We start from the raw sequence: 27,135 nt of genomic DNA on the forward strand, positions 1-27,135 counted from the left end.
TTTCATTTGTGACAGAAATGGAAGAAACAAATGAACAGGAAGAAGAGAAGGAAGAAAACACCAATTGCCTGGGCGCAGGAGACTGAAGCGTGTTGGAAAAAGCTCCAAGCCCGAGGGAAGAGCTTTAGGGTTCTAGAGCCAGCAGGGAGCGGCTGGTTACAGATGTCTGACTCTGAGGCTGGTTATGCCACGAGGTCTTTTGTGGTAGTTCATTCTCTCTCACTCAAGAATCTGCGCAATGAGATTTAAAAAGGAACCGAGTGAAACCAGGGTCGGAAGCTGCACGCCACTCTGGCTGGGTTTAGCTGCTGCCTCTGAAGGAGCAACAGGTGGATGCAGCTTTTCTGGAGGCCTCCTGGCAGGATCACCTGGTGCTAATTAAGTAATAAACAGGCCTGCTGACTGTCCAAGGCTGCCAGCTGCTATTATTAGGTGCTGGGAAATGAGCTGCCTTCAGGTCAACAGCAGTGTTTCTATGTTTTGTATCATGCTGAAATGAGCTGGCTTTAAGTTTGGGAGAATCCTGGCAGGTTACCTTGTGGAATAACCATCATCAGAAAAGGAATTCATTCTCGATCCAGCTCATGAAATATTAGTGAAGACCTGCAACTACAGACTTATGTACAATGATGTTTATATAGAGATACCCAACAAAAATCAAATCACAACGATGTTTTCCTGTACATGATCCAGAATTCCAGGCAACATTTAGGAGCTAATGGATTTAGTGGCAGCGCTGGCTGCCTTTGTGCACAAGTGTGACTTTTCAACAGTTACACTGTGCCACTGAGCTGTATCCCTGGCTCTCACTGCTTTTCTAGTGGTAGTCGATACGAGTTTAACAGTAACAAAAGATTGTTTTGAGTTACAGTTACCTCCAGGTGGATGTTTATCCATATCCTCATCTTTCAGAAAAACCATTTAACCACGTTACTGTGCTACTGTGTTACTGTGTGGTGGCTTACAATGGAAATCTTAACACCTTTGTTTATATAGCTGTTGCCAAATTTGTAAGCTACTGGAGGTTTTAGCTAATGAAAGTTTTAAGAGTAAAGTAGTTGAGTCTTTGCTTCTTTTCTGCTGTTACTAAATAAATATATGGAATAACTCAACTTTTTTGGAAATATTCAGATATAGTATGTCTGTAGGAAGTCAGTATATTATGCATGTTTTTAACTCTTTCTTTTAAAAATAGCAACCAATAATAATAAAAAAACACTTTGTAAGCACCAATGGAAACCTTTATTACATGTTTTCCCTGTCCCAGGAAACAACAGAAATTCTCTTGGGGTCTGCACTTGGGGCATCTCTATTAAGCATTTATTAAAATTTTTGTAAAGCTGCTTTTGGACTTTTCAATTGCTGCAGATTGTGTCAGGCAGTCCTTTACAGTCTGCATAAGAATTTCTGTCATATTTTTAGGATTCCTCAGCAAGCAAGACTCCCTGACAAGATTTCAGAACAGTCATTGAAAATTGTGGAAAAAAAAATAGCAAAATACTTGCAATAGAAAAAAATTAATGTTTAAAATTGAACATGTATTTTTTCTGGATAAACCTTGCATTTTTAGTGTGGAGGCAGTTTTTGCTACTATCTGTCCGCTGTTCTAGAAACAGGCTATCTTCAACTTCTCCCATTTTTAACTCACAGCAAAACCAAATGAAGCCTACATCTTCTAGAAGGTCTTTCCTGGGTCTGGATTTTGACAGAAGTCTCCAAATCAATCATTCTACCTCAATGCTTGCTTTGACTATTGAGCAAAAAGAGTAAAATTCTGGAAAGAGCTATGCCTACGTCTGTCTCCATCTTCAGTCAAGCAGCATGTGGTGGGGAGGAAGATGGCTTTCGGGAGTGCATATTGTTTAGGAAATATCTTGATCATGGAGAGCGAGAAGGTGAGGCCAAACGCTGGGACCAGGCTGCTTGATGCTGCTCTGCTTGGTCTCTGCAGTGGGAGAGGAAGCCTCAGGATTGCTGTGGGGGTCTGACTTAGGTCGCCAGGTTAGAGAGCTGGCAAAGGCTGGGGGCTGAAACCAGTCAGGAATACAGTTGCTTTTTGCAGGTCCTTGAGGTCTCTAAGAGACCTAGCTGTTGAGGAAGATAGCCAGGTGGGATGCCGATTTAGCCCCCATAAAATTACAACTAATTTTAACATTCAAGATTAGCCAAATCTGATGCATTTCTCAAAACTGCGTTTCATGTCCTGTGACAATTGTTATGCATCTCTGTGTTCATTCACTATATTCACAATACTTTTTTTTTCTTTGTGACAGAGTTTCCTTATGCAGCTCAGGTTGGCCCTGTGTGCAGGATGTAGCTCAGGCTGGCCTAAACTGACAGCAATCCTTCTCTCTCAGCCTCCTGAGTCCTGGGATTACAGGCATGCACCATCACACCCAGATTCAGAATAGTTTAAAAAGCACCCTACATTAAATATTGGTGATGTGCTTTCTTTCATGATAGTAGAAAACTGCCTAGCATATAGTAACTTTGTGAAATATTATGTTAACCAAAACATATATTTATATGTGCCCATAATACATCTCTATATAAACATACATGCCCCCACACATGTACAAGATTATGTCTGCTTAATAAATTGACCTGCCCATTTTGATTTAGAGGAAATAAATTTAACTGTCCATGTATGAACTAATCCATTTAATCCCTGGGACAAAATATAAAAATCATTTGGATTAGACTCTGGGCCTTGTTGATATTCTACTACTGAGCTACATCTTTTTTTTTTTTTTTTCTTAAGGAGAAAAAAGAAAAAAAAAACAGAAAAAGGGTACAAGTTATACAGACTTTCAGAAAAAATAAACAGTAGGAAATCACTAGTTAATTACATATTGTCATCTTAGTTGTTGAAGTTACAAAATAAAACATATAGAGGGGACTTTCAAACAGTGAGACTGCAAACAGTTTAGTTCAGTGATCCAACAAAACTCAGTAATATGGTTATCTATCTTATACACTTAAATATATATGCAGTTATATCTTTTAGAGAACTTTCTTTTCCTTTCTTTTGTACAATGACAATTACACATTTTGGGTTTATTACTCCCACAGTTCTTATTACTTTTTTTTTTTTTTTTGAAGAAAGTGAAACCAAATGTGACATACCAGGACAGAGTCAGTCAAATCAAAAGGATGGACATAATAATGTAAAAACAAAATACAAAGTGATCAACAATAGTTACCATACTGCCTTTTGCTATCTTAAGAAGAATTGCCTAAATCATCAGTTATAATAAAATTGAACAAAACAGTAAAGAATAAGACCAATAAAACCAAAACATTGGAGATATTAGAGGACTTCAAAAGAAGATAATAGTCAACCAGAATGGGCATCACAATGAATCTTATTGTCTTCATAGTTGTTGCCTATACTTTCAAACTTGGTACCATCAAGCATAACAGAATAGAGGAAAATCAGTCAAAACAAGATGGTGAGAGCAATACAGAGTTTCAAATCAAGTTAATAGGAAATCAAAGTGGGTTACTATAATATATCCTGCTATTTTTAAATTTATTTTTCCCTTAATTAAAAGGATAAAAATTAAAAAGTAGATAATAAAAAGGAGATTGAGATAAAAAAAGAGGGTATAACAATAAAACAGTGCAGGTCAAAACATAGCCATTAAGCAAAATAGTGTTTCACCACAAGATAATCTCGACATAATAGTAGTTACCATAGTATCTTATTGGATTTTATTATATGTGACAATATAAACAAAAACTTTTATAGACAAGGAGATTATACAGAAACCACTGTTCATTTTCTGTTAGTTGATTCTAAATACCCTGTAATACTGTCATTCTCTTGAACAGTTTTACATTGTCTTGATACGTTTGATGCTACAGTATACAAAGTTATACCCAAAGATTTTAAGGGAAGAGATACTGAGCTACATCTTTAGGCCTTTTAATTTTATTTTTAAAACAATGAGATAAGTTTTCCTAGGTTGTCCAGACTAGCTTCAAATTCGCAATCCTCCTGCCTCAGAGGAGTAGCTAGGGTAACAGGTGTGTACTAGTCTCCCCAGCCTATTTTTATATTTTAAAAGCTTTTTTCTTCATTTTCCTAAAGACAGGCATGATTTAACAGTCAGGATAATGGTGCAGTACAAATACTGCCATTATGAATCTGCAGTGAAATGCATCCATCCGTACCGTCCCCTGGTCACACATCTCAGATGACGCCAAATTTTGGCAAGGATGTGGTGCAACCAGATTTTTTTACATTGCTGTTGACAGGAATGTAAGTAAGCATAACCCTCTCAAACATTCCGGTCTTTGGTATGTAATTTCCAGAAAAGCTTCACCCGGAACTTACATTAAAACACTCCCAGATGTGCTACACATAATAGATTATAGCTACTCACACGCTCATCTTTACAGAACGGACAGATGATGGTACATCCTACAATGGGCTGCTGTTCAGCAACAAGAATGGAAGATCCACAGTGACCGATACGTGGCTGAATCTCCCCAATGATGAAAGAAGATTGAAAAAAAGGGGGGAGAGTTAGGGTTGTAGCTTAGGTGTAAGAGACCATGCTCCACAGGTATGGTGCCATGAGTTTTGCCCCAGCACTAAAAAAAGTCCAAAGGTGTATACTGTATGATTCTATTTAAAGAAAACCCAGCAAAAATGCTTCTGTGCTATTAGGAATCAGAATAGTGCCTGCCTGCTGAGGAGGCTGTGGACGGCTTGCTGTGTGTGCTGGTTATGTGTTCAGTATGTAAAAATGTATTAAGCCACATGTGCACAAATCTATGTGTATGTTTCCTTAAAAACTCAAACAAGTATAGGTGAGGCTGGAAGGCAACATAACAGAGGGGTGGAAGAAGGATTTAACAACTACCAGCATGTCTGCCGCACGCCTGGATGTCTACTGCCAGGAGGCTCACAGGGCCAAGAAGGCCAGCGAACAGGAGGGGGCCTGCGAGGTGCTTCCAGCTCTGAGCACCTACACTGAGGACTCCAGATTCTTGATTGATTGCATTTAAAAATGTTTTTCCCTTTGTGATTTTACCCTTCCACAAGTTGTTTTCCTTGTCCTTATAATGTTTTTAACTCCCGGGTCAAAGAGCTACAAAACATGATGGAGGAAGAACACTCAAAACACTTTTCTATGTTTCAGAGTCTTGTGATACAGTCACCAGCACACTGTGAAAAGTGACAGCAGTGATCTGTCCCTAATGCACAATTCCTGATGTCTTGTTTCACAGTTCTTCAAATACTGAGCGTGTGACAGCACTGATGACTATCAGGAGGATCTGTTTACCTGATGATAAACTCAGGGGAGAAAGGTTAAAGCCAGGACTGTCCTTTGTCTTCCGAGGGACTTCCCACAGCCCAGGCCACTGGTCCTTCCTAAACACCGCTGGGACACCAGGACCATGATGATGAGCTAGACAGTCTCTGCCAAGGACAAATGTCTCTGTGAGAGACAGACCAAATCACTAGGGAAACAGGTCAGAGAACTTGGGGTCTGAGAAGTGCCCTGAAGATGCAGGTGATGAGGGGAGGCCACTGTTATGGTGAGCAGTGGAAGCGGCACCCAGGAAGTGGAGGCAGGCTTACAGAGTCAGGAAACACACATAGGAGACTGCAGCATCTGAGGACACTCTGGAACACTCTGGAGTAGAGGAAGAAGACATGGAGGGCTCTGAGGTCACGTTAGAGGAAGAGAGCCAATGGGCCGAAGGCCTCCAGAACCAGAGGTTCCGGGACAACGGTGCGTGGGTGAGAGGGAAGGGAGGGACAGGTCACAAGTGGGGCTTGAGCATTAGGTTTGCAGGAAGGTGCGGGAAGTAATGGCTAACTCCAGAGGGTGACCGGAAGGTCAGGGTCCAGTGTGGTAGAAGCAAACCCAGCTGCAGCTGGGAGGCCAAGGTGCTGCCGTGGTCAGGGATGAGCATGTGAGGAGTCAGGAACCGGGCGGGAAAGGAAATGACTCCCCGTGTGCTGGGAACTCTCTCTGTGGGACCAGGACCCGAGGGCAAGCTGATGACGGAAAGGAACAGTACCCAGGTCTAATCCAAAGATGTGCACTCAACTGGAGATTCTTTTTAATGTGGTAAAAATATGTCTAATATGAAATTTACCAAGTCTGTAGCTTAGTGGCATTAAGTACATCGACACTGCTCTGTAACTGTGATGCAGACAGAAACCACTGGTCTCTGGGACTCTTAATCATGCAGAGTGGAAACACTGAACCCATTAAATGGTAACTCTTTACTTCCCTACTTCTACTTTTTACCACTCCACTTTCTGTCTATAAATTTATAATCATTCTAGCTACTTCATGTAAGTGAAATCTACTTTTTGTCTTTTTTACCCCCTTATAGCACTCAGCATAACATCCTCAAAATTTGCTCATCTTGTAGTATGTGTCAGTATTTTTAGGAGGTTGAGATTTGGGGGAAGAAATGTTTTAGAACTGGTAACAGCAAAGATACAGCTGCCTCACTTCTAAGTTTCAGATATCAATCAAGGCCAGACATGGTGGCGCACACCTGCAATCTTAGCACTCGGGCAGGCAGAGGCAGGAGGATCACCATAAGTTCTAAGCCAGGAGCTACACAGTGAATTCAAGACCAGGTCTCAAAAAACAAAAACAAAACAAAACATAAAAAAGAAGTCAGTAGAGGACTTTTGATGACCAGGACCATGGGGCAGGAGGTTCTTGGTGGGAGAGGTTGGGAGAGGGTTACAAAGAGACTGTGAAAGGCTATGGCACTGCTGAGGCAAACAAAACACCAGGAAGCAGCTGTGATGGGGTGGCGGGGCATCCCTGGAAATCAGATCAGGATGCAGACATCGGTCTGCATGTGACAGGGGCCAGGGGGGCCTGAATGGAATCTGGAGTTTATTTTGAGGAATCCTACAAATATAGGGTGGACCTTGCACCTCATAGCTGGTTCCTACAGAAGAACTGTTGGAAAACAACGAGCAACTAATGAACAATATCAAGAGGTCTGGGTGGGAGACCTGTGCTGCACAGAGAAGAACACAGCGTCAAGCTAGAAGTGCCCCGCTGCTACCGTGAGGTCTGGACCTGATTACTCCACCTTGCTAAGCTCCTCATCTAGGTAATATTCATTGCCTTGAGGTTTGTTTAAAGTACTGTGTTAAATGAGAGAAGGTATGTGAAAACCAAGTCAATGAAAATTGTTATCCTAGTTGCCATTACTATTATTTTAACTTAGTGCTTACTGATATTTAATGTAAATGAGAAGCCGAATGATATGGGAAAACCTTGCTTATGCAGGTCAAACATCCCTCATTCCCACATCCAAGCTCCAAACTCTGAAACATTTTGAGCAATAACATATAAATGGAAAGTCCTGCACCTGATAGTAAAAAATGCAGATGCACTAAAAATATTACAGAAAGTTGCTTTTGGTCTATGTGTAAAATGTGTGCATGAGAGAGAAACAAGCTTCCTGCTTAGCTTGGGTCCCCTCCCCAAAATATCTCACTATATACACGCACACATTTCAAAGTTACAAGTCTGAAACACTTTGGGCCCCGAGCATTTCCAGTAAGGGATACTTAATTTGTGTTCTTTTAAGATAAAAAACAAAAAAACTGATCTTGTACATTTACATCTATTTGCAGTAGAGTAAACAGCAGGGGACCTCGCATTTATACATGCTCCAATATCTGACACAGTGACAATTCACAAACCTGGAAGTAACCCAGATATGCCTTTGAGAGCTTTCAGGCAGTGACAAAAATAGCCCTGAGAGGCTGAAGAGGGAGACACTAGGGAAAAGGGATGTCAATCTGAGCAATGCAGTGCGCCAAGCCACAGTGCTTTTTGCAGACTGGGAAGCTCTAGGAAACCCATCAGGTGGGATAAACAGTGAATAGCCTGGAGTGTGTTCACTGTCTCTTCCCCCGTCAGGAGGCACTCAGTCTGGGGTCTCTTGTCAGCAAACTGGGGCAGGCAAGTTTATCATCAAGGTTTCCTTCTTCTAAATGTTGACCTTACATGCTACAACATGGTGAACAGTGGAAAGACACTAAGTGAAATAAGCCAGTTATTGTTACACAGATTTAATGCAATTCTGATCAAAATTCCAAATAGCATATCTCACAGAATTAGAGAAAACAATCCTGAAATTCATCTGGAACCAGAAGAGACCTAGAAAAGCAAAGGCAGTCCTGGGCAACAAAGGCAAGGCAGAGGGCATCAAAACTGAAATTATACAGAAAAGCTACTGTGATAAGAACAATGTGGTACTGGCAAGAAAACCAGAAATGAAGGTCAATGGAACAAATTAAAAGATGCAGAAATCCCAGACATACTAAACCACTTTATCTTTGACAAAGGTGCCAAACACATTCACTGGAAGAAAAACAGCCTCTTTAATAAATGTGCTTGAAAAATATGCTAATGAAAATTGGACCCATATATTTCACCATGCACTCACTAAACCAACTTCAGAATGGATCAAAGATCAAAATATTAAAACAGAAACATTAAATCTGCGGAAAGAATAGGTGTCTTCGTTACTTTTCTCTCGTTGCTGAGACAAAATACCCAACACCCAAAGTGAAGGCAAGAAAGATTTATTTAGCTTACTGTTGATGGAGGTTTCTGTCCATAATCAGCTGGCTCCCAGGCAGGGTAGCATGGCACTGGAGCAACACTTCAAGGCAGCAGCCTTGAGAAGGGCGGAAGAGAAAGCCTCTTTTTCTCCCTTACATTGTATGCAGGCACCCCCGGCCCCTAGGGCAGATGTAGCACTCACAAAATCTCTGTGCCCTCCTCTTGCACAGGATGAGGATATTTAAAAAGTAAGAATCCTGGCTCCCTGTTGAGTCTCTTAATTAAACTTCTAAATTTCTCAAGTTGATACAACAATAAATAGGTAAAACTCTTGAAGACATTGTGTAAGCATAGACTTTATGAATAAAACTAGGAACTATCATAAATATCAACAACTGGAATCTCATCTTACTAAAAAGCTTTTGCACAGCAACAGAAACAAACAACACCCAGAGTGTGGGAAAAATGTTCCTCAGGCAAAAGATTTCTATGGAGAATATATAAAGAACTCAAAGAAATCAGACCTCCAAAATTCAAAGACCCAATCCAAAAATGGGCATCTGAGATGAATACACACTTCTCAGATGAAGAAATACAAATGGCAAACAAACACATGAAGAAATGTTCAACATCACTAGTCATTCGACAGATACAAATTAAAACAGGGACATTATACCTCACCTTAGAAAGAATGGGTGTTAGCAAGTGTAGCTCGTGTAGACTGCTAGCAAGTGTAGACTGGTGCAACTACTGGAAATCAATGTGGTGATTCCTCAAAAAACTAGGATTGGAAGTTCCATTTGACCCAGATGTTCTCCTGGGTATTTTTCCAGAAGTATTAAAAACATCAGACCAGGAGCTGGGGATTTAGTTCAGCGGCATAAGCGCCTGCCTTGCAAGTAGGCAGTCATGAGTTCAATCCCTGGTACCGATAAAAAGGAAAAAGACAAAACAAACAAACAAACAAACAACAACAAAAAAACCAACCCATCAGATCACAGTGATATATGTGCACCTATGTTTATAGCAGCACACTTTGTAATAGGTAGAATTTAGAAACAACCTAAAAATTCCCATCAACTGAGGAATGAATAAAAAGATGTATTTTTATGCAATGGAGTACTACTCAGCCATAAAGGATAAACTTGAGACATTTATAGGTAAATGAATTCACCTAGAGACCATACTCATAAGTGAAATAAATCAGACTCACATGTATGAACATCAGATTGTCTCTCTAGTGTGAGAAGCTGACAGAAATAATATATGCATATATGTATATATTTTATATACATAAAAGATAGATACTACTAATTTTTCTTAGTTCACTGAAAAAGGTTTGTGCTAATATTGTTTGGACAATTAAATGCAGATATCTTGAACTCTGAGTAACTAATTTAAGGATAACAATACACAATATATTAATCATTGTTACTCTCTAATGATCTTGTTTTGCAATTTTATTTTATACCTTTTGTCTTTTTTTTTTTTTTTTTTTTTTGTCTTTTTCCTTTTTATCGGTACCAGGGATCAAACTCACGACTGCCTGCTTGCAAGGCAGGCGCTTATGCCGCTGAGCTAAATCCCCAGCCCCATACCTTTTGTCTTTAAAATTTAAAAAAAAGCCAGTTATTGCTAGAATACACATAAGACTCTATCTATGTAAATATCCAGGACAGGCAAGCCTGTAGAAATAGTCAATAAAATGGTTACTAAATGATATGTGTGTGTGTGTCTGCGGCACTGGAGATCAAACCTAGAGCTTCGTGCATGCTAGGCAAATACTCTAACACTGAGCTATACCCCCAGCCTAATTTCTGGAATTTTAATTCCTTCTTGAGGCAGCCAAGTGGTTTGAAATGAATACCAACGGGAGTAGAGGATGTGACTTCAGTTTTGTATCGACTCAGCGACCTCACACAAATCACCCGCCTCCTTGAGTGCTGTTGGTTGGGTCAGTCATTCTTTCTCTTCTGTGAAGTAAACTTAGGCACATCAGCAAAGAAGGGAACATATTCAAAGAAGAAGGCAAAAAGACAGTGGAGACAGCAGAGGGCATTGCTGGCGGGGTGAGGATTGAGGACGTGGCAGACACAGTGGGCAGAGAGGCACAAGGTGATGGGAAAGGGACACAGAGTCTCACACAGTACCAGCACCATGTGGCAGTGTGGGGAGGAGCAGCCTGGCTCCTGGAGAAAACGCTACGCCAAGCTCAGGGTGATGTGCAGCTCCTGACAGTTAGCAGACATTTTGTCATGGATACATGATGCCCCCGGAGGGCATACAGAGGTGGAGCTTCTGGAGATAAAATCAGGGGCCACTCAGCTCCTCAATCAGCACACAGCTGAATGTGCTGAGAGCCGGTGCAGGCCTGGCTGGAGGAGTCAAGTCCTGAGGCGCAGGGCTTTGGAAGGTGTATCCTGACCTCCCTGCCTCCTTCCTCTCTCTCTTCTGCTCTCTGCCTCCTGTGATCAGTTGAATAGTTGAACCATCCCCTCCATTCCCCTCCACCACGATGTTTCTGCTTTGAACCCAGCTGACCAAAATAAACTCTTCTTCCTTTAAATTGTGTATGTCAGGTGTTTTGTTCCAGCAACAGAAAGCTGACTAATACACATTCTAATGGCTGTATTTGAAAGAAGTCATCATGAGGAGCAGCAGTCCCAGGTACCAGAGTGGGCGACTTGGCCTACGCCCTCTGTCCTGCAACACTGGGCTGGGCTCCACTGCCTGCTTGAGCCCAAGGCTGCTGGGTAGATGCACCCCAGCGCCAGGTAATTAGCATCCTGGAGCCTCAGGTGTCAAATGGCCCAACATCCAACACAAGCAACGGACCCTCCAGCAACAACAGAAACTATCCTCCGATGCAGACAGCGGCAGCCACAGATGACAGCAAAACCAACCTCATCATCAACTATGTACCCCAAAATATGACCCAAGAGGAATTCAGGAGTCTCTTTGGTAGCACTAGTGAAATAGAATCCTGCAAACTTGTGAGAGACAAAATTACAGGCAGAGTTTAGGGTACGGACTTGTTAACTACACTGGTTCAAAGGATGCTGAGAAAGCCATCAACACTTTAAATGGACTCAGACTCCAGACCCAAACCATAGAGGTCTCACGTGCGCGGCCAAGCTCAGCCTCACTCGGGGATGCGAACCTCTATGTTAGCAGCCTTCCCAAAACCACAACCCACGAGGAACTCGAGCAGCTTTTCTCACAGTATGGTCGGATCATCACCTCACGAATGCTGGTTGATCCATTCACAGGGGAGTCAAAGCGGGGAGAATTCATCCACTTTGCCAAGAGGATTGAGGCAGAAGAAGCCAGCAAAGGTCTGAATGGCCAGAAGCCCAGTGGTGCTACAGAACCGGCTACTGTGAAGTTTGCCGACAACCCCAGCCCGAAGTCCAGCCAGGCCCTGCTCTCACAGCTGTACCAGTCTACGCTGCCCTGCCCCCTCCTCCACCAGGCTCAGAGCTTCAGGCTGGACACTGCTTAGCTGGCCTGTGGCGCAGAGAGGTTCTGCCCAGTCACCACTGACAGGGTGAGAGCCTTGGGGAATGAACATCCCCGGCCACACAGGAACAGGCTGGTGTATCTACGTCTACAGCCTGTCTGCTGATTCTGGCGAGTGTCCTCTGGCAGCTTTTTGGCCCCTTTGGCGTAGTGAACAATGTCAAGGTTATCTGACTCCAACGCCAACAAGTGCAAGGGATTTGGCTTTGTCACCATGACCAGCTACGACGAAGCAGCCATGGCCATTGCCAGCCTCAGCAGGTATCGCCTGGGAGACAGAGTGCTGCAAGTTTCCTATAAAACCAATAAAGCCCGCAAGTCCTGAATCTCCCATCCTTACAAAAAAAAAAAAAAATATATATATATATATACACACACACACACACACACACACAAAACACACATGCGGGCACACACACACACACATAGACAAAGAAAGAGAAACAAACTTATCAAGGCTTATATTCAATCATGTACCTTATAAGCCAATGTTGCCAAAGTATTAAAATACTGGATTATCCTGAGGTGTACCATGAAAGAATTTTATTATGCTTAGAAAAAAATATCTTTGATGCATTGAATGTTCTTTCATAGCTGTCGTTGAAAATAATACACAGAGATAGCGACATGCAGGGATTTTTACCCAGCCAGCTGACTTTACTACTCTCCTTGAAGGTGGGTTTTTAAAAGATGACCATTTATTCACTTGAAGAACAACAACAACAACAACAACAAAAATAACAATAATGAAAACAATTTTTACAAAGTAATGGGATTCAAAGAAAAGAAGATTTTTTTAAATGTTGATCCAATCAGATTGGTAAAAATCCTTATACAAACTAAAGAAGAATAATAAAAATGAAAAAAACTTGTGCAAACTTTTTAATTTTTCCTTTTTTCTTTTATATCATGTGACCTAAAACAGTCTTCTGTTAGGAGACAGGACATGTGGGATGCATACCTGATGGCATTAACAATTTCCTAACATTAACTGAGGTGGTCTCTTTGCTGAAAACGAGTTTCAAGAAAAATATAAAATATAAAGAATTTTCCAAGAGAATCCAGATTTGAGAAAAAAATATTTTGATTGGTAATTTAGGGGAAATTGACAACTTTGTCATGTTCATACTGCACTGGTAACTTTTTTAGAGATCAAGATGTGTGTTTTAAACTGGATTCGTAGACTGTTTTTTGAAGGATGGGCTATAAACAGATGATCTTCGTATCTTTTCATAGCATGTAATAATAATAAAAATATTAATTACTAGGGGAAAGGATTGTTTGTTCTACCCAGGGTACCATAGTTCCCCACCCTCAAAACCCAAAAGCAAGGAGATGAGTTGAAAATAGTTTTCCTTTGTCATCATTATGGGATGTCAACCTAACAAAAATTAAGAAGAGTAATTTTCGGGGCTAGGGATTTAGCTCAGCGGCATAAGCACCTGCCTTGCAAGCAGGCGGTCGTGAGTTCAATCCCTGGTACCGATAAAAATGAAAAAGACAAAAAAAAAAAAAAAAAAAAGAGAGAAGATTAATTTTCTTTTTAATGTAAAACTTCCTTAGTTTGAGCAGTAGGTGCTACAAAATTATTTACATATCTCAGGATCATGGTTAGATGTTTAGGAAAGGAAAACAAAAGATACATTTGCTTTAAATTCATTAAGCAATTTTTAGATTCACTTTGTAGCCCCTGCTGATTGAATTGGGCTGTGTTGGTACATTTGAAACAATGTTGATGTTGCTTGAAACACTTACTTATTTAATGGCAGATGTGATGATACCTATGGCCAAGATCAAATATAGCTAGATTGGCTAGACTACTTATTGTTTACTTTAAACTACCGGAAGATTATTGTGTCATTCTGTTGTGTGTGTATATGTATCTAGAATATAAAATACATACATAAAGTTATTTTTTCTTTGAGTTAATTTATTATAAGTTGTAACACTTGTCTAGTTTTATTTGTACCTCTTAAAGTGTTTTCTTTTGATAGTTAAGTGACAGTTAAGTATTGAGGTAACCTGTGTAGAACTACTCTTTGATACATTGTTATGCTTGTTGTATCTTTTCTTACTGCACAGTAGAAAAATAAAAGCAACTGGGTCTTTATTTTAACATAATTCAGATTGGGAAAAACAAAACACAGCTAAAGGAACTAAGTGACTGCGGGAGCACTCTCTCACGTCCAGTGCACTGATCATTTTAGTATGTTCTGCTTTGTATGGTTTTATAGTTAAAACAAAAATTAAACAAAAAATACAAGAGGTCATGCTCTTCCCCGGGTAACAGAAACAGTTACTTGCTTTGCATAATCTAGTTGATAGTTAAATTTGCTATTGCTTTTCTTGTCTTGTTATATAAAATCTTTTCAATATGAGTTTAGTCTTAATGGTAATAAAATGTTATGGTTATTTATGTGAAAAAGAAAAAAAAAAAAGAAAAAGAAAAAGCACCATGAAAATACTTTTCCTGAATACCCTGTTACTATGGAAAATTCACATAAGAATGACTCATGTAGCATTATGTAGCATTTCATCATTTTTCTTTATAGGGCATAAATCAGTGCAAAGATCAGCAACACAAGCTCTTTCCTTGGTGCAAAACCCTTGAGGTGCTCATAAATTTAGAGAATATACTTGTAACCTTCCCTGTGTTCACTGGTGGAGAAATGAGTTCTCAGAGTGCACAGGAGAGATAGCAATGCAAGAAGCTTAATTAATTACTTAATAGAGACGACCACAAATAGGTACGACTCATGCCACATAAGACCTTACTGTGCTCAGTCTCCTGCCTATTTCATTTCTATCTTTAGTTTTGACATCTAAGTAAATCTAGAGCCCACAGGGTATCCTGCATTATGCATGCTTCAATATAACCTTAGGAATGTGAATTGAAATTTAATGTGAATTTAAATCCTCATAAATCCAGGCTTCCGTGAAAGTGCCTGGAGTAAAGTGAAAGTACTGAGCAGTGAGAAGCAGCCAGCTCCCTCTTTGGTGTTGGTGTGTTGCAAGGAACACAGCCTCTCAAGGCTAAGAGAAAACTCACAAAGGCCCTTCCGTGTTCTCGAATTGCCACACATGCACACATTTCTAAGTGCACTCTGAGGACCCCCATACAAGGATAAGGAGCGAGGCAACATCTGATATTCTCAGACACATTTCTGAGGGTGAGCGGTTTCCTCACCTAGAACATTCTCCAAATTAATTATCATCATCATCCCCATTCTCCAGGGCAGCATGAAAGTGATATCAAGGAAGGAGCAGGGTAGAATCTCCTGATGGAGGCGGAGGTGTGTGGGATCCAATCACAGGCAGCAAGCAACTTTTTCAGCCCTGCTGAGGGTCAGAGCTCCTGAGGGCAGTCTGGAGTGGACACTGTCAAGATCTTGCCCAGTGTGTCTTGACACACAGTGGGCCTCTCTAAATGAGCCTCTCTAAATATTGAACTGACCTACCCTGTCCAGCTCTTAGAAGTAAAGTTAGATGCACAAGTAAAAGTGGGCTAAGACACTGTTCATCTATGTTAAAGAAGAAAGGCCAAGAGACAGCCAGCAAATCTCACCAAACTGCTGAACTCAAATCCATTCACACCCTTAGGTCTAGGTTCAGTTTGCAAGAATTTGGGGAAGAAACAGATTAGCACTACAAAGAAGCAGCAAGTAAATTCAGGATGTGGGAAAATTCCTGGGGGCTGGAGGAAGGCAATCCAGTTTCTTTACAGGCTGATGATGTGAAAGAGAAGATGGGGGACAGGGGGATTATTAATAAAGAGGCTAACGAGAAAGAATGATATGGCTAGGTATTAGATTATGCTACTTAAGAACTTAAATTCGGGGGTTATGACAGGGTCTTGTGTTCTTATATGGGTATTATATTTTAAGATGCGTTTGTGAAGTTCTGATTCATAAAACTAACATTTATTTGTATCTTAGCTGTCTTTCATATTGACCTAAACTATAGCTGCAACAAAGGATACTTAACCGGCAAAGCGTCCCCTGATCACAAGGGCAACAATTAATCTTGGCTGTCAATTTGATTGGATTAAGGATCCTAGGAGACTAGTGAAGCACACCTCTCGGGGTGTCTGGGCCTCTGAGCGTGTCTCCAGATGTTAGGCATGTGAAACGGTAAACTGAATGGGGGGACCCAAGGTGACCAGAGTGCGGGCAGTACCAGCCAGCAGCGTGGGGCCTGGATGAACACGGGGAAGATGGCAGCAGCCCCCTGGCACTGTCCCTGCTCCCTCTGCCTCCCCGCTGCAATGGAGCTAGCAGTCTGCTCTGCAACCTGCCCCTCACCATGCTGCTGTGTCTTCCACAGACCCAGAAGCAACACAGGCATGTGATCCTGCACCGCAGCTTCTGAAACTGTGAGCCAAAGTAAACCTTTCCTTCTTGAAGCAGTTATTTTGAGGCATTTAGCCACAGCAACAAACAGCTAACACAGAAAGTGGGGGTAGCACCCCACCTGGGACCGTAGGAAGTCTCCCTCCAAGCTAGATTTCTCCGTTGTGGCTTCCTTAACCTAATCTGTTTGTGCTGGATGCAAACATTACAGACTTAGAAGTGGATGAACATCTTCTGACTGAAGAACCTCTCTATCAGCCTCAGAAGATGGGCTGTGGAATGTGTTAACCTACATGCAAATTAAGGCTAATAAAACTTATGAAAAGTGTGTTCACAAGTAACTCACTCACTCCCACACTCCTTAGGGGGGCAAATGGTCCCTCTGTGTTTCTTTTCTCACAAAATCTACCTTTCCCCATAGAAAGTTCCAGTGATCCCCGTGGCTAGTAGTGTTGTCTCTCAAACTCTGCCTTGCATCCATTATTAGAATGTGTCATGCTGAGAGGATCATCCCATTCTAAATGAAATACACAGCTCCCGTCCTGTTTCAAACTTTCAGCTTCAAGTCATTTGATTCTCTGAAAGTTGTCTGAGCTGTCCTTTACACAAACCCTTTGTATACAACCCTCTTCATTAGCACTTTTGGAGTTTGTTAACTGCCATTACATTTTCCAGGTAATAAGAAAGAACAGAAGGTTTGAGTAATGGGTTCTCAAAGGAATCTTGAGTTAGGCTCTTTGATTTATGTTCTTATAGGAGATGGGCTTTAACTGAATTTGTCATCTTTCCGGATTTTGTTTTGTTTTGGAGAATGGACCCTTTCTATAAGAAAAAGCTCTGTTACTGGTTAAGTTTCATGTTTACTAGCTTGTGTTCCTTTTTGATGTTAAATAGCACGTGTTTGCAGGCACCAGGTCACATTGATTGTAGGGAGCGGCACACTTGCATCTTAGTTCCTTTCCCCCTTTAACCCCTTCCCTTCCCTCCCTTCCTGCTTCTACCAACTCTTGGTCTCCTTCCCATTTGCAAAAGCTCCATTTTTCTCTTCAATTCTTTTTTTTTCTTCCTAATCTTCTTTCCTCCCCTCCCTTGGAAAAGATCTCCCTACTTTCTATTTATATATCTTCTACTTCTCTTCCTACCTTTTTTGATATCTGCTTTAGTCTCTCATATAAGAAAAATCATGCGATATTGAAACTTGTGCATCTGACTTACTTCACTTAATATTATGGTCTCAGGCTGCATCCACTTACTTACAGTGATTTCTCATTTTTTTCCAGTACTGGGGATTGAACTCACAACCTCATGCTTGCCAGGCTGGTGCTTAAGCCACTGAGCTAAATCCCCAGCCCTCCATTTACTTACAAATTACTCAAGTTTATCTTTTGGCACAGCAGTGTTCCGCTGTGTGTGAATACCACATTTTCTGTATCCATTTACTTGTTGATGGGAGTATAGGGAGGGCATTTCCAAGATTTATCTATTATAAATAGTGCTGCTATTAACAGGGTTTGCATGTATCCCTGTAATATGATGAGCTTAACTCTTTGGGGAAGCTATCTGGAAGGGGAATAGGTGGGTCAAATGGGATTTCCATTTTTAGTTACTGAGGAATCTCCACACTGATTTAGTGGCTGTACTAGTTTACATTGCCACCAAGGTAAAGGAGCCCCTTTTCCTCCATATCCTTACCAGCATTTGTTATTATTTAATTTCTTGATGATGCCTCTTCCTTCCTTTCTTTTTTTCTTTTTCTCTTTTTGATGACGGCCATTCTTTCTGGAATGAGTGTATGTCATGCTGTTTAATTTGCATTTCTCTGATAGCCAGTGATGTCGAACATTTTCTCAGGTATTTATTGGCCATTTGTTATGGCCTGTGTCTAGATGTCCCCTCAAAGGTTCACGTTGTCAGAGGCAGGGCTTTTCAGCAGTGCTGGATCTGGAGTACGAGGTCCTGGGATTGATTCATGGTGCAGTGCTAGGGTTTAAGAGTGTGAGTGCTACTTGCCCTAAGGCAGGAGCCTGGTGATAATGTAAGGGACAAAAAAAGGCTGTTGCTTGCTTACTTTTGCTGTCTCCTGCCCATGCAAACACTTTCCCCTTTGCAATGCCCCTCTGCTGTGCCACCCTGCCTTGGAGCCAGCTGACTATGGAGTGAAACCTCTACAAACTGCGAGCCAAACAAACCTTTCCTACTTAAACTTTGGGTGTCAGGTATTTTGTCTCAGCAACAAGAAAAGCAACTTTTGTATTTCTATTTCCTGAAGGAACCTAGCAATATTCTATAAGTGTATTTATGTACAGATCAGAGGTAGGCAATTTTTACTGAGGGGAGGAGAGTAAATGTTGTAGACTGTGAGGGCCTTGTGTTCTCTGCTGCAGCTTGGAACTCTGCCTTTATTATGCAAAAGAGCCACAGATGTAATACAAACAAGTGCGGCTATATTTCAATAAGAATCATGGACAGTGAGATCTGAGTTTGTAAAATTCCATGTATCACAAAAATACTATTCTTCCTTTGATTTTTTCACTCAATTTAAAAATTTAAAAACCATCCTTAGCATTCAGACCATACAAAACCAATGGGTTGTACTTTACCTTTGTATCTGATTAAACATATACTCTTACTGAGAAACAGAAACGCAGACTCCAAGTAGCAATAGCCTACTGAGACGCTCAGGAATTTCCTACCATAGTCTCAGGGTGCCTTAGCAAACCACTGCACAGCAAGCTGCATGCCATGAATGGGTGAGAAGTTCACACTTGTGCTTGAGCCCAGGCTCATTTCTGCGCCTTCTAAGCAGACAGATCCAGCCACCTGCTTGAGGCCACACTGGGGTTCTGGTGGTATCCAAGACTTCAGTCTCCCTGTTCAGACCCTCTGAGTTTCCTCCTGTCTTCTCTGTTGTCATCCACAGTCACCATCCACCCACATCCAGAGTTACCTTCCCTCCTGTCTAATGCTCCTCACCTGGCCGGCTGCATCTGCAGAATTCGTGTCAGATCTACACAGTGCATTTGCGCTGCTCCCTCCTTCGTCCAGGTGGGCACTGCCTCTTGCCTGAACTAGTCCGGTATGACCCTAACTCTCCCTTCTCTCTGCTCCCCACACTTTCTTGCTACTCGGCAAGGTTAAACATAATTACCAACAGCTGCAATGGTATGGATATGGTTTGCTTCCCGCATTCAAGTGTCTCTAGCTTTCCTCCTGGCTGTCAGTATTGGACAGTGATAGGACCTTTAAGAGGTGAGAATTAGTGAGAGGTGCTTAGGTTAATTGGGGTATGTCCCTGGAAGACACTGTGGGACCCCATTCTCTCTGTCTGGCTTGTTTCAAGATGCAATCTCTTCTACAAACAGGGATTACCACCATGAAATGTTGTACTCAACTGAGCTGATTTTAGCGCCATGACCTTGAGCCTCCAAGACTGAGCAAAACAAATCTCTTTTATTTATAAAGTTATTCTGCTTTGGGTATTTCATTTCTTTAATATAAAATGGGGCTAATGCCAGAACACATGGCCCGCAAAGCCTCCTGTGTTTACTGTTTTAAAATAGAGCCTCGATTATGTTTTAAAGCAGGGTCTCTCCTGTGATCTTCAGCAGCAGGCCATGACACCGGTATAAACCTAAATTCTGTCTTACGACCTGCCTTCTCCACTCCTAACTTCCAACAAGTGCACAGCTCCCCCCATGTCTGCAGGAGCAAGTGTATCACACCTTATCTTTAATCTTTGAACTATTTCTGTGGAAATCTCAAGACAGTATTTTTTTTTTTAATCAATGGAGGAAATGAGGCTGACAGGTGCACCCTCCAAACAGTCTTGAACTGAGGTCTTTTGGCTTGAGGGTTTGGATTATCTTGCCCCCAGAACTTTGCTCTTCACTCCCCAGCCGTCCACAAGCCACAATTAGATAAACTGAACTATTTCTAGATGCCCATCATCAAGTGCCTCTGGAGTCTGTTTGCTGCCTCTGTGGATTAGAATAAGCTAATAGAAACTCCTGTGCATTACCTTGTCATGTACCTCTCCCGCTGCCAAGGTGTTCTCTGCAGGCTGAGTTGATGGGATGTTTGATTCTCATGTGCCTAGGGAATGTGTGAAGAATTTCTGTTCTTCAACAATTTGCACCAAAGTATCTACTGAACTTAGGTCTCCACCCCCCCTGACTGAGGTGTTGACTAGGTAGATAAATATAAACAAAAAAAGATCTAAAATTGAAGAAATTATAGCAACTGAGAGGGATTTCCTTCTATCTTATTTTTGAAATCCAATGTTTTTCTGTTTTGGTCTTTTGTTTTATTCTTGTATCTGGTAACCTGAGCAACTGTTTGGAAGACAACAATATGCAATGTAACACCATTGTTAAATTCCTATCATCTTTAGAAACCTATACAGCAATTGTTGTTCATTGTTGTTGCCGTTTTGATTTTGTTGTTCTTTTTATTTGTTTGCTTCTTGATTTTTCTGTTCTTTTGTCTCTTTAAAATAAAATAAAAAAATAAAATTAAAGAAATTTTTAATAACTGACCTGTGTCGTGGTTATGCATTTTGGATTTGTTGTAGGGAAACATAACAACTTGTAACTTTTTAAATAATATAAATGAATTAAATATAGAGACCCAGGAAGCAAGTTCTGCTACTAAGGTATAGGTTTAAAAGGCTCAGAGAATCTCTTTCAATTAAAAAAATAAATCTATGCATAGCCTTTTCAGGACAGATTTCATAGTTTTGTAAGAATTGTTTTGTTTTTGTTTTTGTTTTTTTGTCTTTTTCCTTTTTATTGGTACCAGGGATCGAACTCACAGTTGCCTGCTTGCAAGGCAGGTGCTTATGCCACTGAGCTAAATCCCCAGCCTCCTAGATTTCATAGTTTTAAACAAGTATATTTTCTGTCTACCTCAGAATACACAGTTCTCATGCCTTCGTGATTTTGAAAACTAGATGAAAACAGAAATAAAAATAATTCTTTAATTTTTTAACATTCCCAAGGTAAGTTTTTTACTTTATTTGATTTTGCAGTTTTGCCTTTATCATACTTAGTGTTCCTTCATTTTTTAACCCAAATGTACTTGCATGGTTGAATTATAGTGTTCTGGTGTTTGTATTAATACTTGGTTTTTCCAAAAGAATGCCATAGTTTAACGTGTTATTCAAAGGGCCAGAAGTGAATTACTCTAGCAAAAACTTAGTCACAAAGCCAGAAATGGTGGCATACGCCTGTGAGCTCAGCTACTTGGAAGGCTGAGGCAGGAGGGCTACAAGTTTGAGGGTATCCTGGGCACCCAGCAAAAGCCTGTCTCAAAATAAAACACAATAGAGAACTCCTGAGACCCGGCCATGGTGGGACTCAGGCAGCTTATTCACCCTCTTGGTAAGTGCCTGCGGTATGGGCCAGGAAGAGAACCATTACCACACAGACTGAAAATCAAGCACCCTTCCTCCCCCCATAGCTACTGGGGATAGATGTCTCAGCATCTCTTGGAGGATGACCATATGCAGTATAGCAAATATGGGAGACTTCCTTCTATCTTCTGTTTGAAGGCAAAAGTTGTTTTCATTGTTTTGTTATGTTTCTTTTGCTCTATTCAGTATTCTCAATTGGTTTTATAATGTTCTATTTTTGGTTTGATTTTGCTATACCTAATTGACTGGACAACTATTGTGAAGTTAAGGAGATATACCATAGTATCTATTACTACTATCCCAGTATCCTACTGTGAAATCCTGTACCAATTTCACTGCATTGTCTCGATTGGCTTTGTTCTGTCTTGTGCTGCTGCATTTTTACTACTTTCAAAATAAAATAAAATAAATAAACAAAATAAACGGTGCTGGAAAAACTGGCTCTCCATATGCCAAAAACTAAAACTAGACCCATGCCTATTACCATATACTAAACTAAAATCTAAATGGATCAAAGATCTGAATATTAAAACAGAAACACTAAATCTGTTGGAAGATAAATTAGGTAAAAATCTTGAAGACATAGGGGTAGGTAGAGAATTCATGAACAGGAATCAAACCACATGGGAAATATTTCCCAGAATTAATAGCTGGGATCACATCTTATTAAAAAGTTTCTACATGTTAAATCTCCAATATAGTGAAAAGAAAACCCACAAACTGGGAAAAAAATCTTAGTGAACTGTCTTCCAGACAAAGGACTTCTGTCTAAAACATACAAAGAATTAAAAAAAATCAGACCCCCAAAATTCAAAGACTCAGTCCAAAATGGGCATCTAAGATGATACACAGTTCTCAGATGAAGAAATACAAATGGCAAATAAATACATGAAAAAATGTTCGTCATCATTACTCATTAGAGAAATGCAAATTGAAACCACACTGAGATTCCATTTCACTCCTGAAAGAATGACCAGGATCAAGAAAACTACCAACAACAAATGCTGGAGAGGCTGTGGAGAAAAAGGAACTCTCCTACACTGTTGGTGGGGGTGTAGACTGGTGCAACCACTGTGGAGGTCAGTCTAGAGATTTCTCAAAAAGCTGGGATTGGAAGTCCCATTTGTTTCAGCTATTCCACTTTGAGGCACATTCCCAGAACTGAAAACATCATACCACAGTGATATATGTGTACCCATGTTTATAGCAGCACAATTTGTAATATCCAGATCTTGGAAACAACCTAAGTGTCCATCAACTGAGGAATGGATAAAAAAGCTGTGTTATTTTTATACAATGGAGTACTACTCAGCTATAAAGAATGATCACATTGAGATATTTTATTTATTTATTTATTTTTTGTCTTTTTCCTTTTTATCGGTACCGGGGATCGAACTCACGACTGCCTGCCTTCAAGGCAGGCGCTTATGCCACTGAGCTAAATCCCCAGCCCCCACATTGAGATATTTTAAATAAATGGACACAACTTGAGACCATACTCATAAGCGAAATAAATCAAACTCACATATATAAACACCGTATAGTCTTCCTAGTATAAGAAATGGTAAGAGTACATAAGAGTTTATAGTAATCATGATTCCCAATTACATTGCTCTGAGGCCTTATGTTTGTATTCATTAATTTGAATGGTTTTATCCTAGTTTGTTTAATTTTATTATCTGTGATAGTATAAACAGCTATTTTACAGAAAAGAAGACACTAGAATAGTCAGAGCTGATTTAGGATGGTGTTCCTCTGAAGTCCTACTGTGCTTTTGTTTTTCTGTTGCCTTTGGTTCTATCCTGTTATATCTTATTGGATATTACTATGTGTGATAGTATAAAAATTTTTTCTATGGAAAATGAGATAATATAGTAGCCATTGTTTGTCCTCTACTATTTGGTTCTGAAAGCCCTGTAATGCTTTCATTCTCTTGAATGGTTTTATATTGTTTTGTTATGCTTGACACTATCATATATGAAGCTATGCTCAAGTATTTCAAAGAAAGAGACATTATGGTAGTTACTGTTAATTATGGATTGTCTTGTGGTAAAATGCTGAATTACTTGCATTATTCTGATCTGATCTGCTTTGTTACGTCCTCTTTTGTCTTCATCTCTTTAAAATAAAAATTAAAAAAATAAAATAAAACACAATGAAACAAAGCAAAACAGTTTTAGCGCTAGTGAGAATTCAGTAAGTTCCAGGTTGTTACATAACAGGGCCCCATGAATCTTATGCCTTGAGTTAAATTTGGCTGCAAATTGTGAGGAGCGGAGTGCTTCTCAGAAGATGAAGGTTGGCAGGTAAAGTCAGCAGTCACTGCCTTAAAGGACTGAAGGCTGGGACAGGTCAGCGGCCTCAGGGACTCTAACTAGAAGCACCCTCCTCACCCAGGTCCGAGAGCTCTGTGGAGTGCACTGACCCCAGACCACTGCTTTCACCTCTGACTTACAGCTGAATGTAGCTGTTCCCATGGATTGGTCCAGTACATTTTTTTCAAAAACGAATGGCAAAGTCAAAGTCAAAGAGAAACTGGTAGAGGAAATGTAATGTTAAAGTTAATAATATTTAAATAATCCACGGAGATGTTAAAATTACTGTAATTCCCACACAGATGCTCCTCTGCAAAGGTCAACCAGCTGTGTTTCAGAAAACACTCTTAGCCTTTCCCTAGTATTTATTAATACTATTTTCTTGTTGCTAAAATCTTATAAAACTTTATTGGAGATAACACAAAGGAGTTAGAAAAATCCTACTTACTGAGAATGACTTCTAAATGCTATGCTTTGTGCAACTAAGTTTTATCTATATGTATTCTCCAGTTTTGAGAGTAACTTTAAAAACTTATAAACAACAAAAATTTGGTCAAGTATAAACTATTCAGTAGAACTTTCCTAGACATTAGGTACAGGCATATATATCTATTTTTTTTCTCAAAATATTTTCCAAATGGTAAAAATTTTGGAATCCATACCAAATAGAATTATTCACAAATTTAATTCTTTTTTAAAAATTTAATTCTTAAAGTAAATGATCCATTGTTAAGAGCTTAAAATAATGATGGATAAATATTGGTGGAATAATGATAATAGGTACCAGTCACGATATATTCCTTTGAACCTTCTACTGATGGTTAACTTAACCATAAAATGGTATTATCACGAACGTACACATTCAGACGCAGAGGCTGAGCAAAGCCAAAATTTGAGAACACTTTCACTCACGTTTTTCAAATGCACAGCTGCCTTGTAAAATATAAAGACTCAAGAATTATAATACTTATTTCCTTCTAACAATTCAAAACTCAAACAGACATTATATTACATTTTTTAAGTTGAAAAAATTAATATTCATTTTGAGTTCCATTAGATATAAGTGATAAGGTGGGGCATGGTGTCACCCTACTGTAATCCCAGCACTCGGGAGGCTGGGGCAGGAGGATCCCTGTGAGTCTGAGGCTGGCCTGGGATACACAGTGAGTTCAAAACCAGCCTGGACTACATAGTGACACCCTGTCTCAAAAAAAAAAAAAAAAAAAAAAAAAAAAAAAAAAAAAAAAAGATAAAGACGAAAAGATAAAGATAGAAGAAAGCTAACTAAAAAAAAAAATGCTACAAGTCAAGGCTGATTACTGTTCCTATAAAACAACTTAAAGAGTCACATAAACAGCTAAAATTATACTTCTAATGACATCAGAATGCCACGAAAGCACAGAAGACAGATTTAACTTGGGTTCCTAGGAGAAGAGCCCTTTCAGTGTGAGCGGTCTGTCGCCAGCAGTTCCCCTCCCCAGGGTCCTTTGGTGACTCTCAGCACTGGCTGAGAACTTATGATCACAGGGGAGACGCCTCGGTAACAGCCCACCGCGGGGTCCGCTCCAGGTGTTCACCAAAGGAAGGCCATGGGGGGGGGGGGATGAGGCAAAGAGCAAGCTGACAATTTGTGAAGCTGATGCCGAGTCTCCCAGTCTAAGACTGAGGAGTTAGGGGGGGAAAAGCCTGGGAGAAAATTCCTGAGGAACAAGAATGAACATAGTTAGGCTGCACGTTATGAAACCTGCACCAAACCCCCAGCCGTTTCCTACCCGCTATGCATGAAACGGTCAGCCCTCATCCTCAGGGTGAATTCTTGTGCAGGGCATTCCTGGCTGGCAGAAGATACCATGTAAAAACACACAGTTTATCCATATACCATGCCCACGCCCAATAAAAGTGCTAGGTGTGTAAAGAGATGGAAGAAGGTGACCAACGATTAAAAACAAACAACAGATGTAAGAATACACACACGCTCAACATTGGATGCAGTAGGAAAAAATGGAGTGGTTAACACTGAATGAAAGACAGGGATTTCATTTTACAATTCAAATTTATTAAAAGAATCAAATGAACACATATCTTTAGAAAAAATAAAGTTCTTAAGTTAACAATTCACGATTTGGTTTGATGGAAGAATTAGCACAATAGAAAGCAAGTTTAGAGGGGCTGGGGATTTAGCTCAGCAGCATAAGCACCTGCCTTGCAGCAGGCAGTCGTGAGCTCGATCCCAGGTACCAATAAAAAAGAAAAAAGACAGAAAAAAAAAAAAAAAGAAAGAAAGAAAGTTTAGTAATTAAAACACAATTCAAAGAAAGTATTTAGATTGAAGAAGAAAGGAAGAAAATGGGCCAAAGCAGAAAATAAGAGAAAAAGGAAAAAAATCTAAAATAGGTATGATTTGAGTTCCAGGAAAGAAAAGGGAAAGAAAAGAAAAATCACTAGAAAAGGGGACGATAGAGTGAAAAATGTTCAAAGCTGATGAAAGATAAGCCTGGAGGAAAAGGGGGGGGTACAGATCCCCCACAAGGAATAGGCTCACTACATACTGTAAACATATACTAATAAAAATTAAAATTAAAAGAAGGAAAAAATACATAAGCCTACAGATACAAGAAACTCCGTGAACCAGACAAAATCACACCTGTGCTTAATTATGTTCACTGCAGTAAGCCAAAAAGAAAGAGAAAACTTTACACCACCGAAGAAAAAAGACATTACCATCACAGAAGCATGGTTTTCAACAGAAACTGGGTTATGGATGATGGGATGAGACCTTAACCACAAACCACAGACTCAGAGAGGACATTACAGCATACACAGTCAGCAGCATATACACATTTCTGCCTGACAACATGTATTCGGAATACAGAGAAAACTCCTGTCAGCCAGGTGTGCTGTGCACACCTGTAACACCAGCGTCTGGGGGGCTGAGGTAAGAGATCATAAATCAACCAGGCTGGACAGTTTAG

At 40.3% G+C, this 27,135-nt stretch overlaps 1 protein-coding gene and 1 pseudogene across 8 annotated transcripts in view; one reads left to right on the forward strand and one right to left on the reverse strand.

Annotated features, from left to right (window-relative positions):
- The window catches only part of Rgs20 (regulator of G protein signaling 20), an 85,998-nt gene that overhangs the window by 28,222 nt on the left and 30,641 nt on the right, over positions 1 to 27,135 (reverse strand). The gene's annotated exons all lie outside the window — the stretch shown is intronic.
- Positions 5,669 to 12,414, forward strand: LOC106026796 (ELAV-like protein 4; annotated as a pseudogene).

The sequence above is a fragment of the Cavia porcellus genome, unplaced genomic scaffold, assembly GCF_034190915.1.
Source record: "Cavia porcellus strain 051 isolate PalLab524CR breed Dunkin Hartley unplaced genomic scaffold, mCavPor4.1 scaffold_11, whole genome shotgun sequence".
NCBI lineage: Eukaryota > Metazoa > Chordata > Mammalia > Rodentia > Caviidae > Cavia > Cavia porcellus.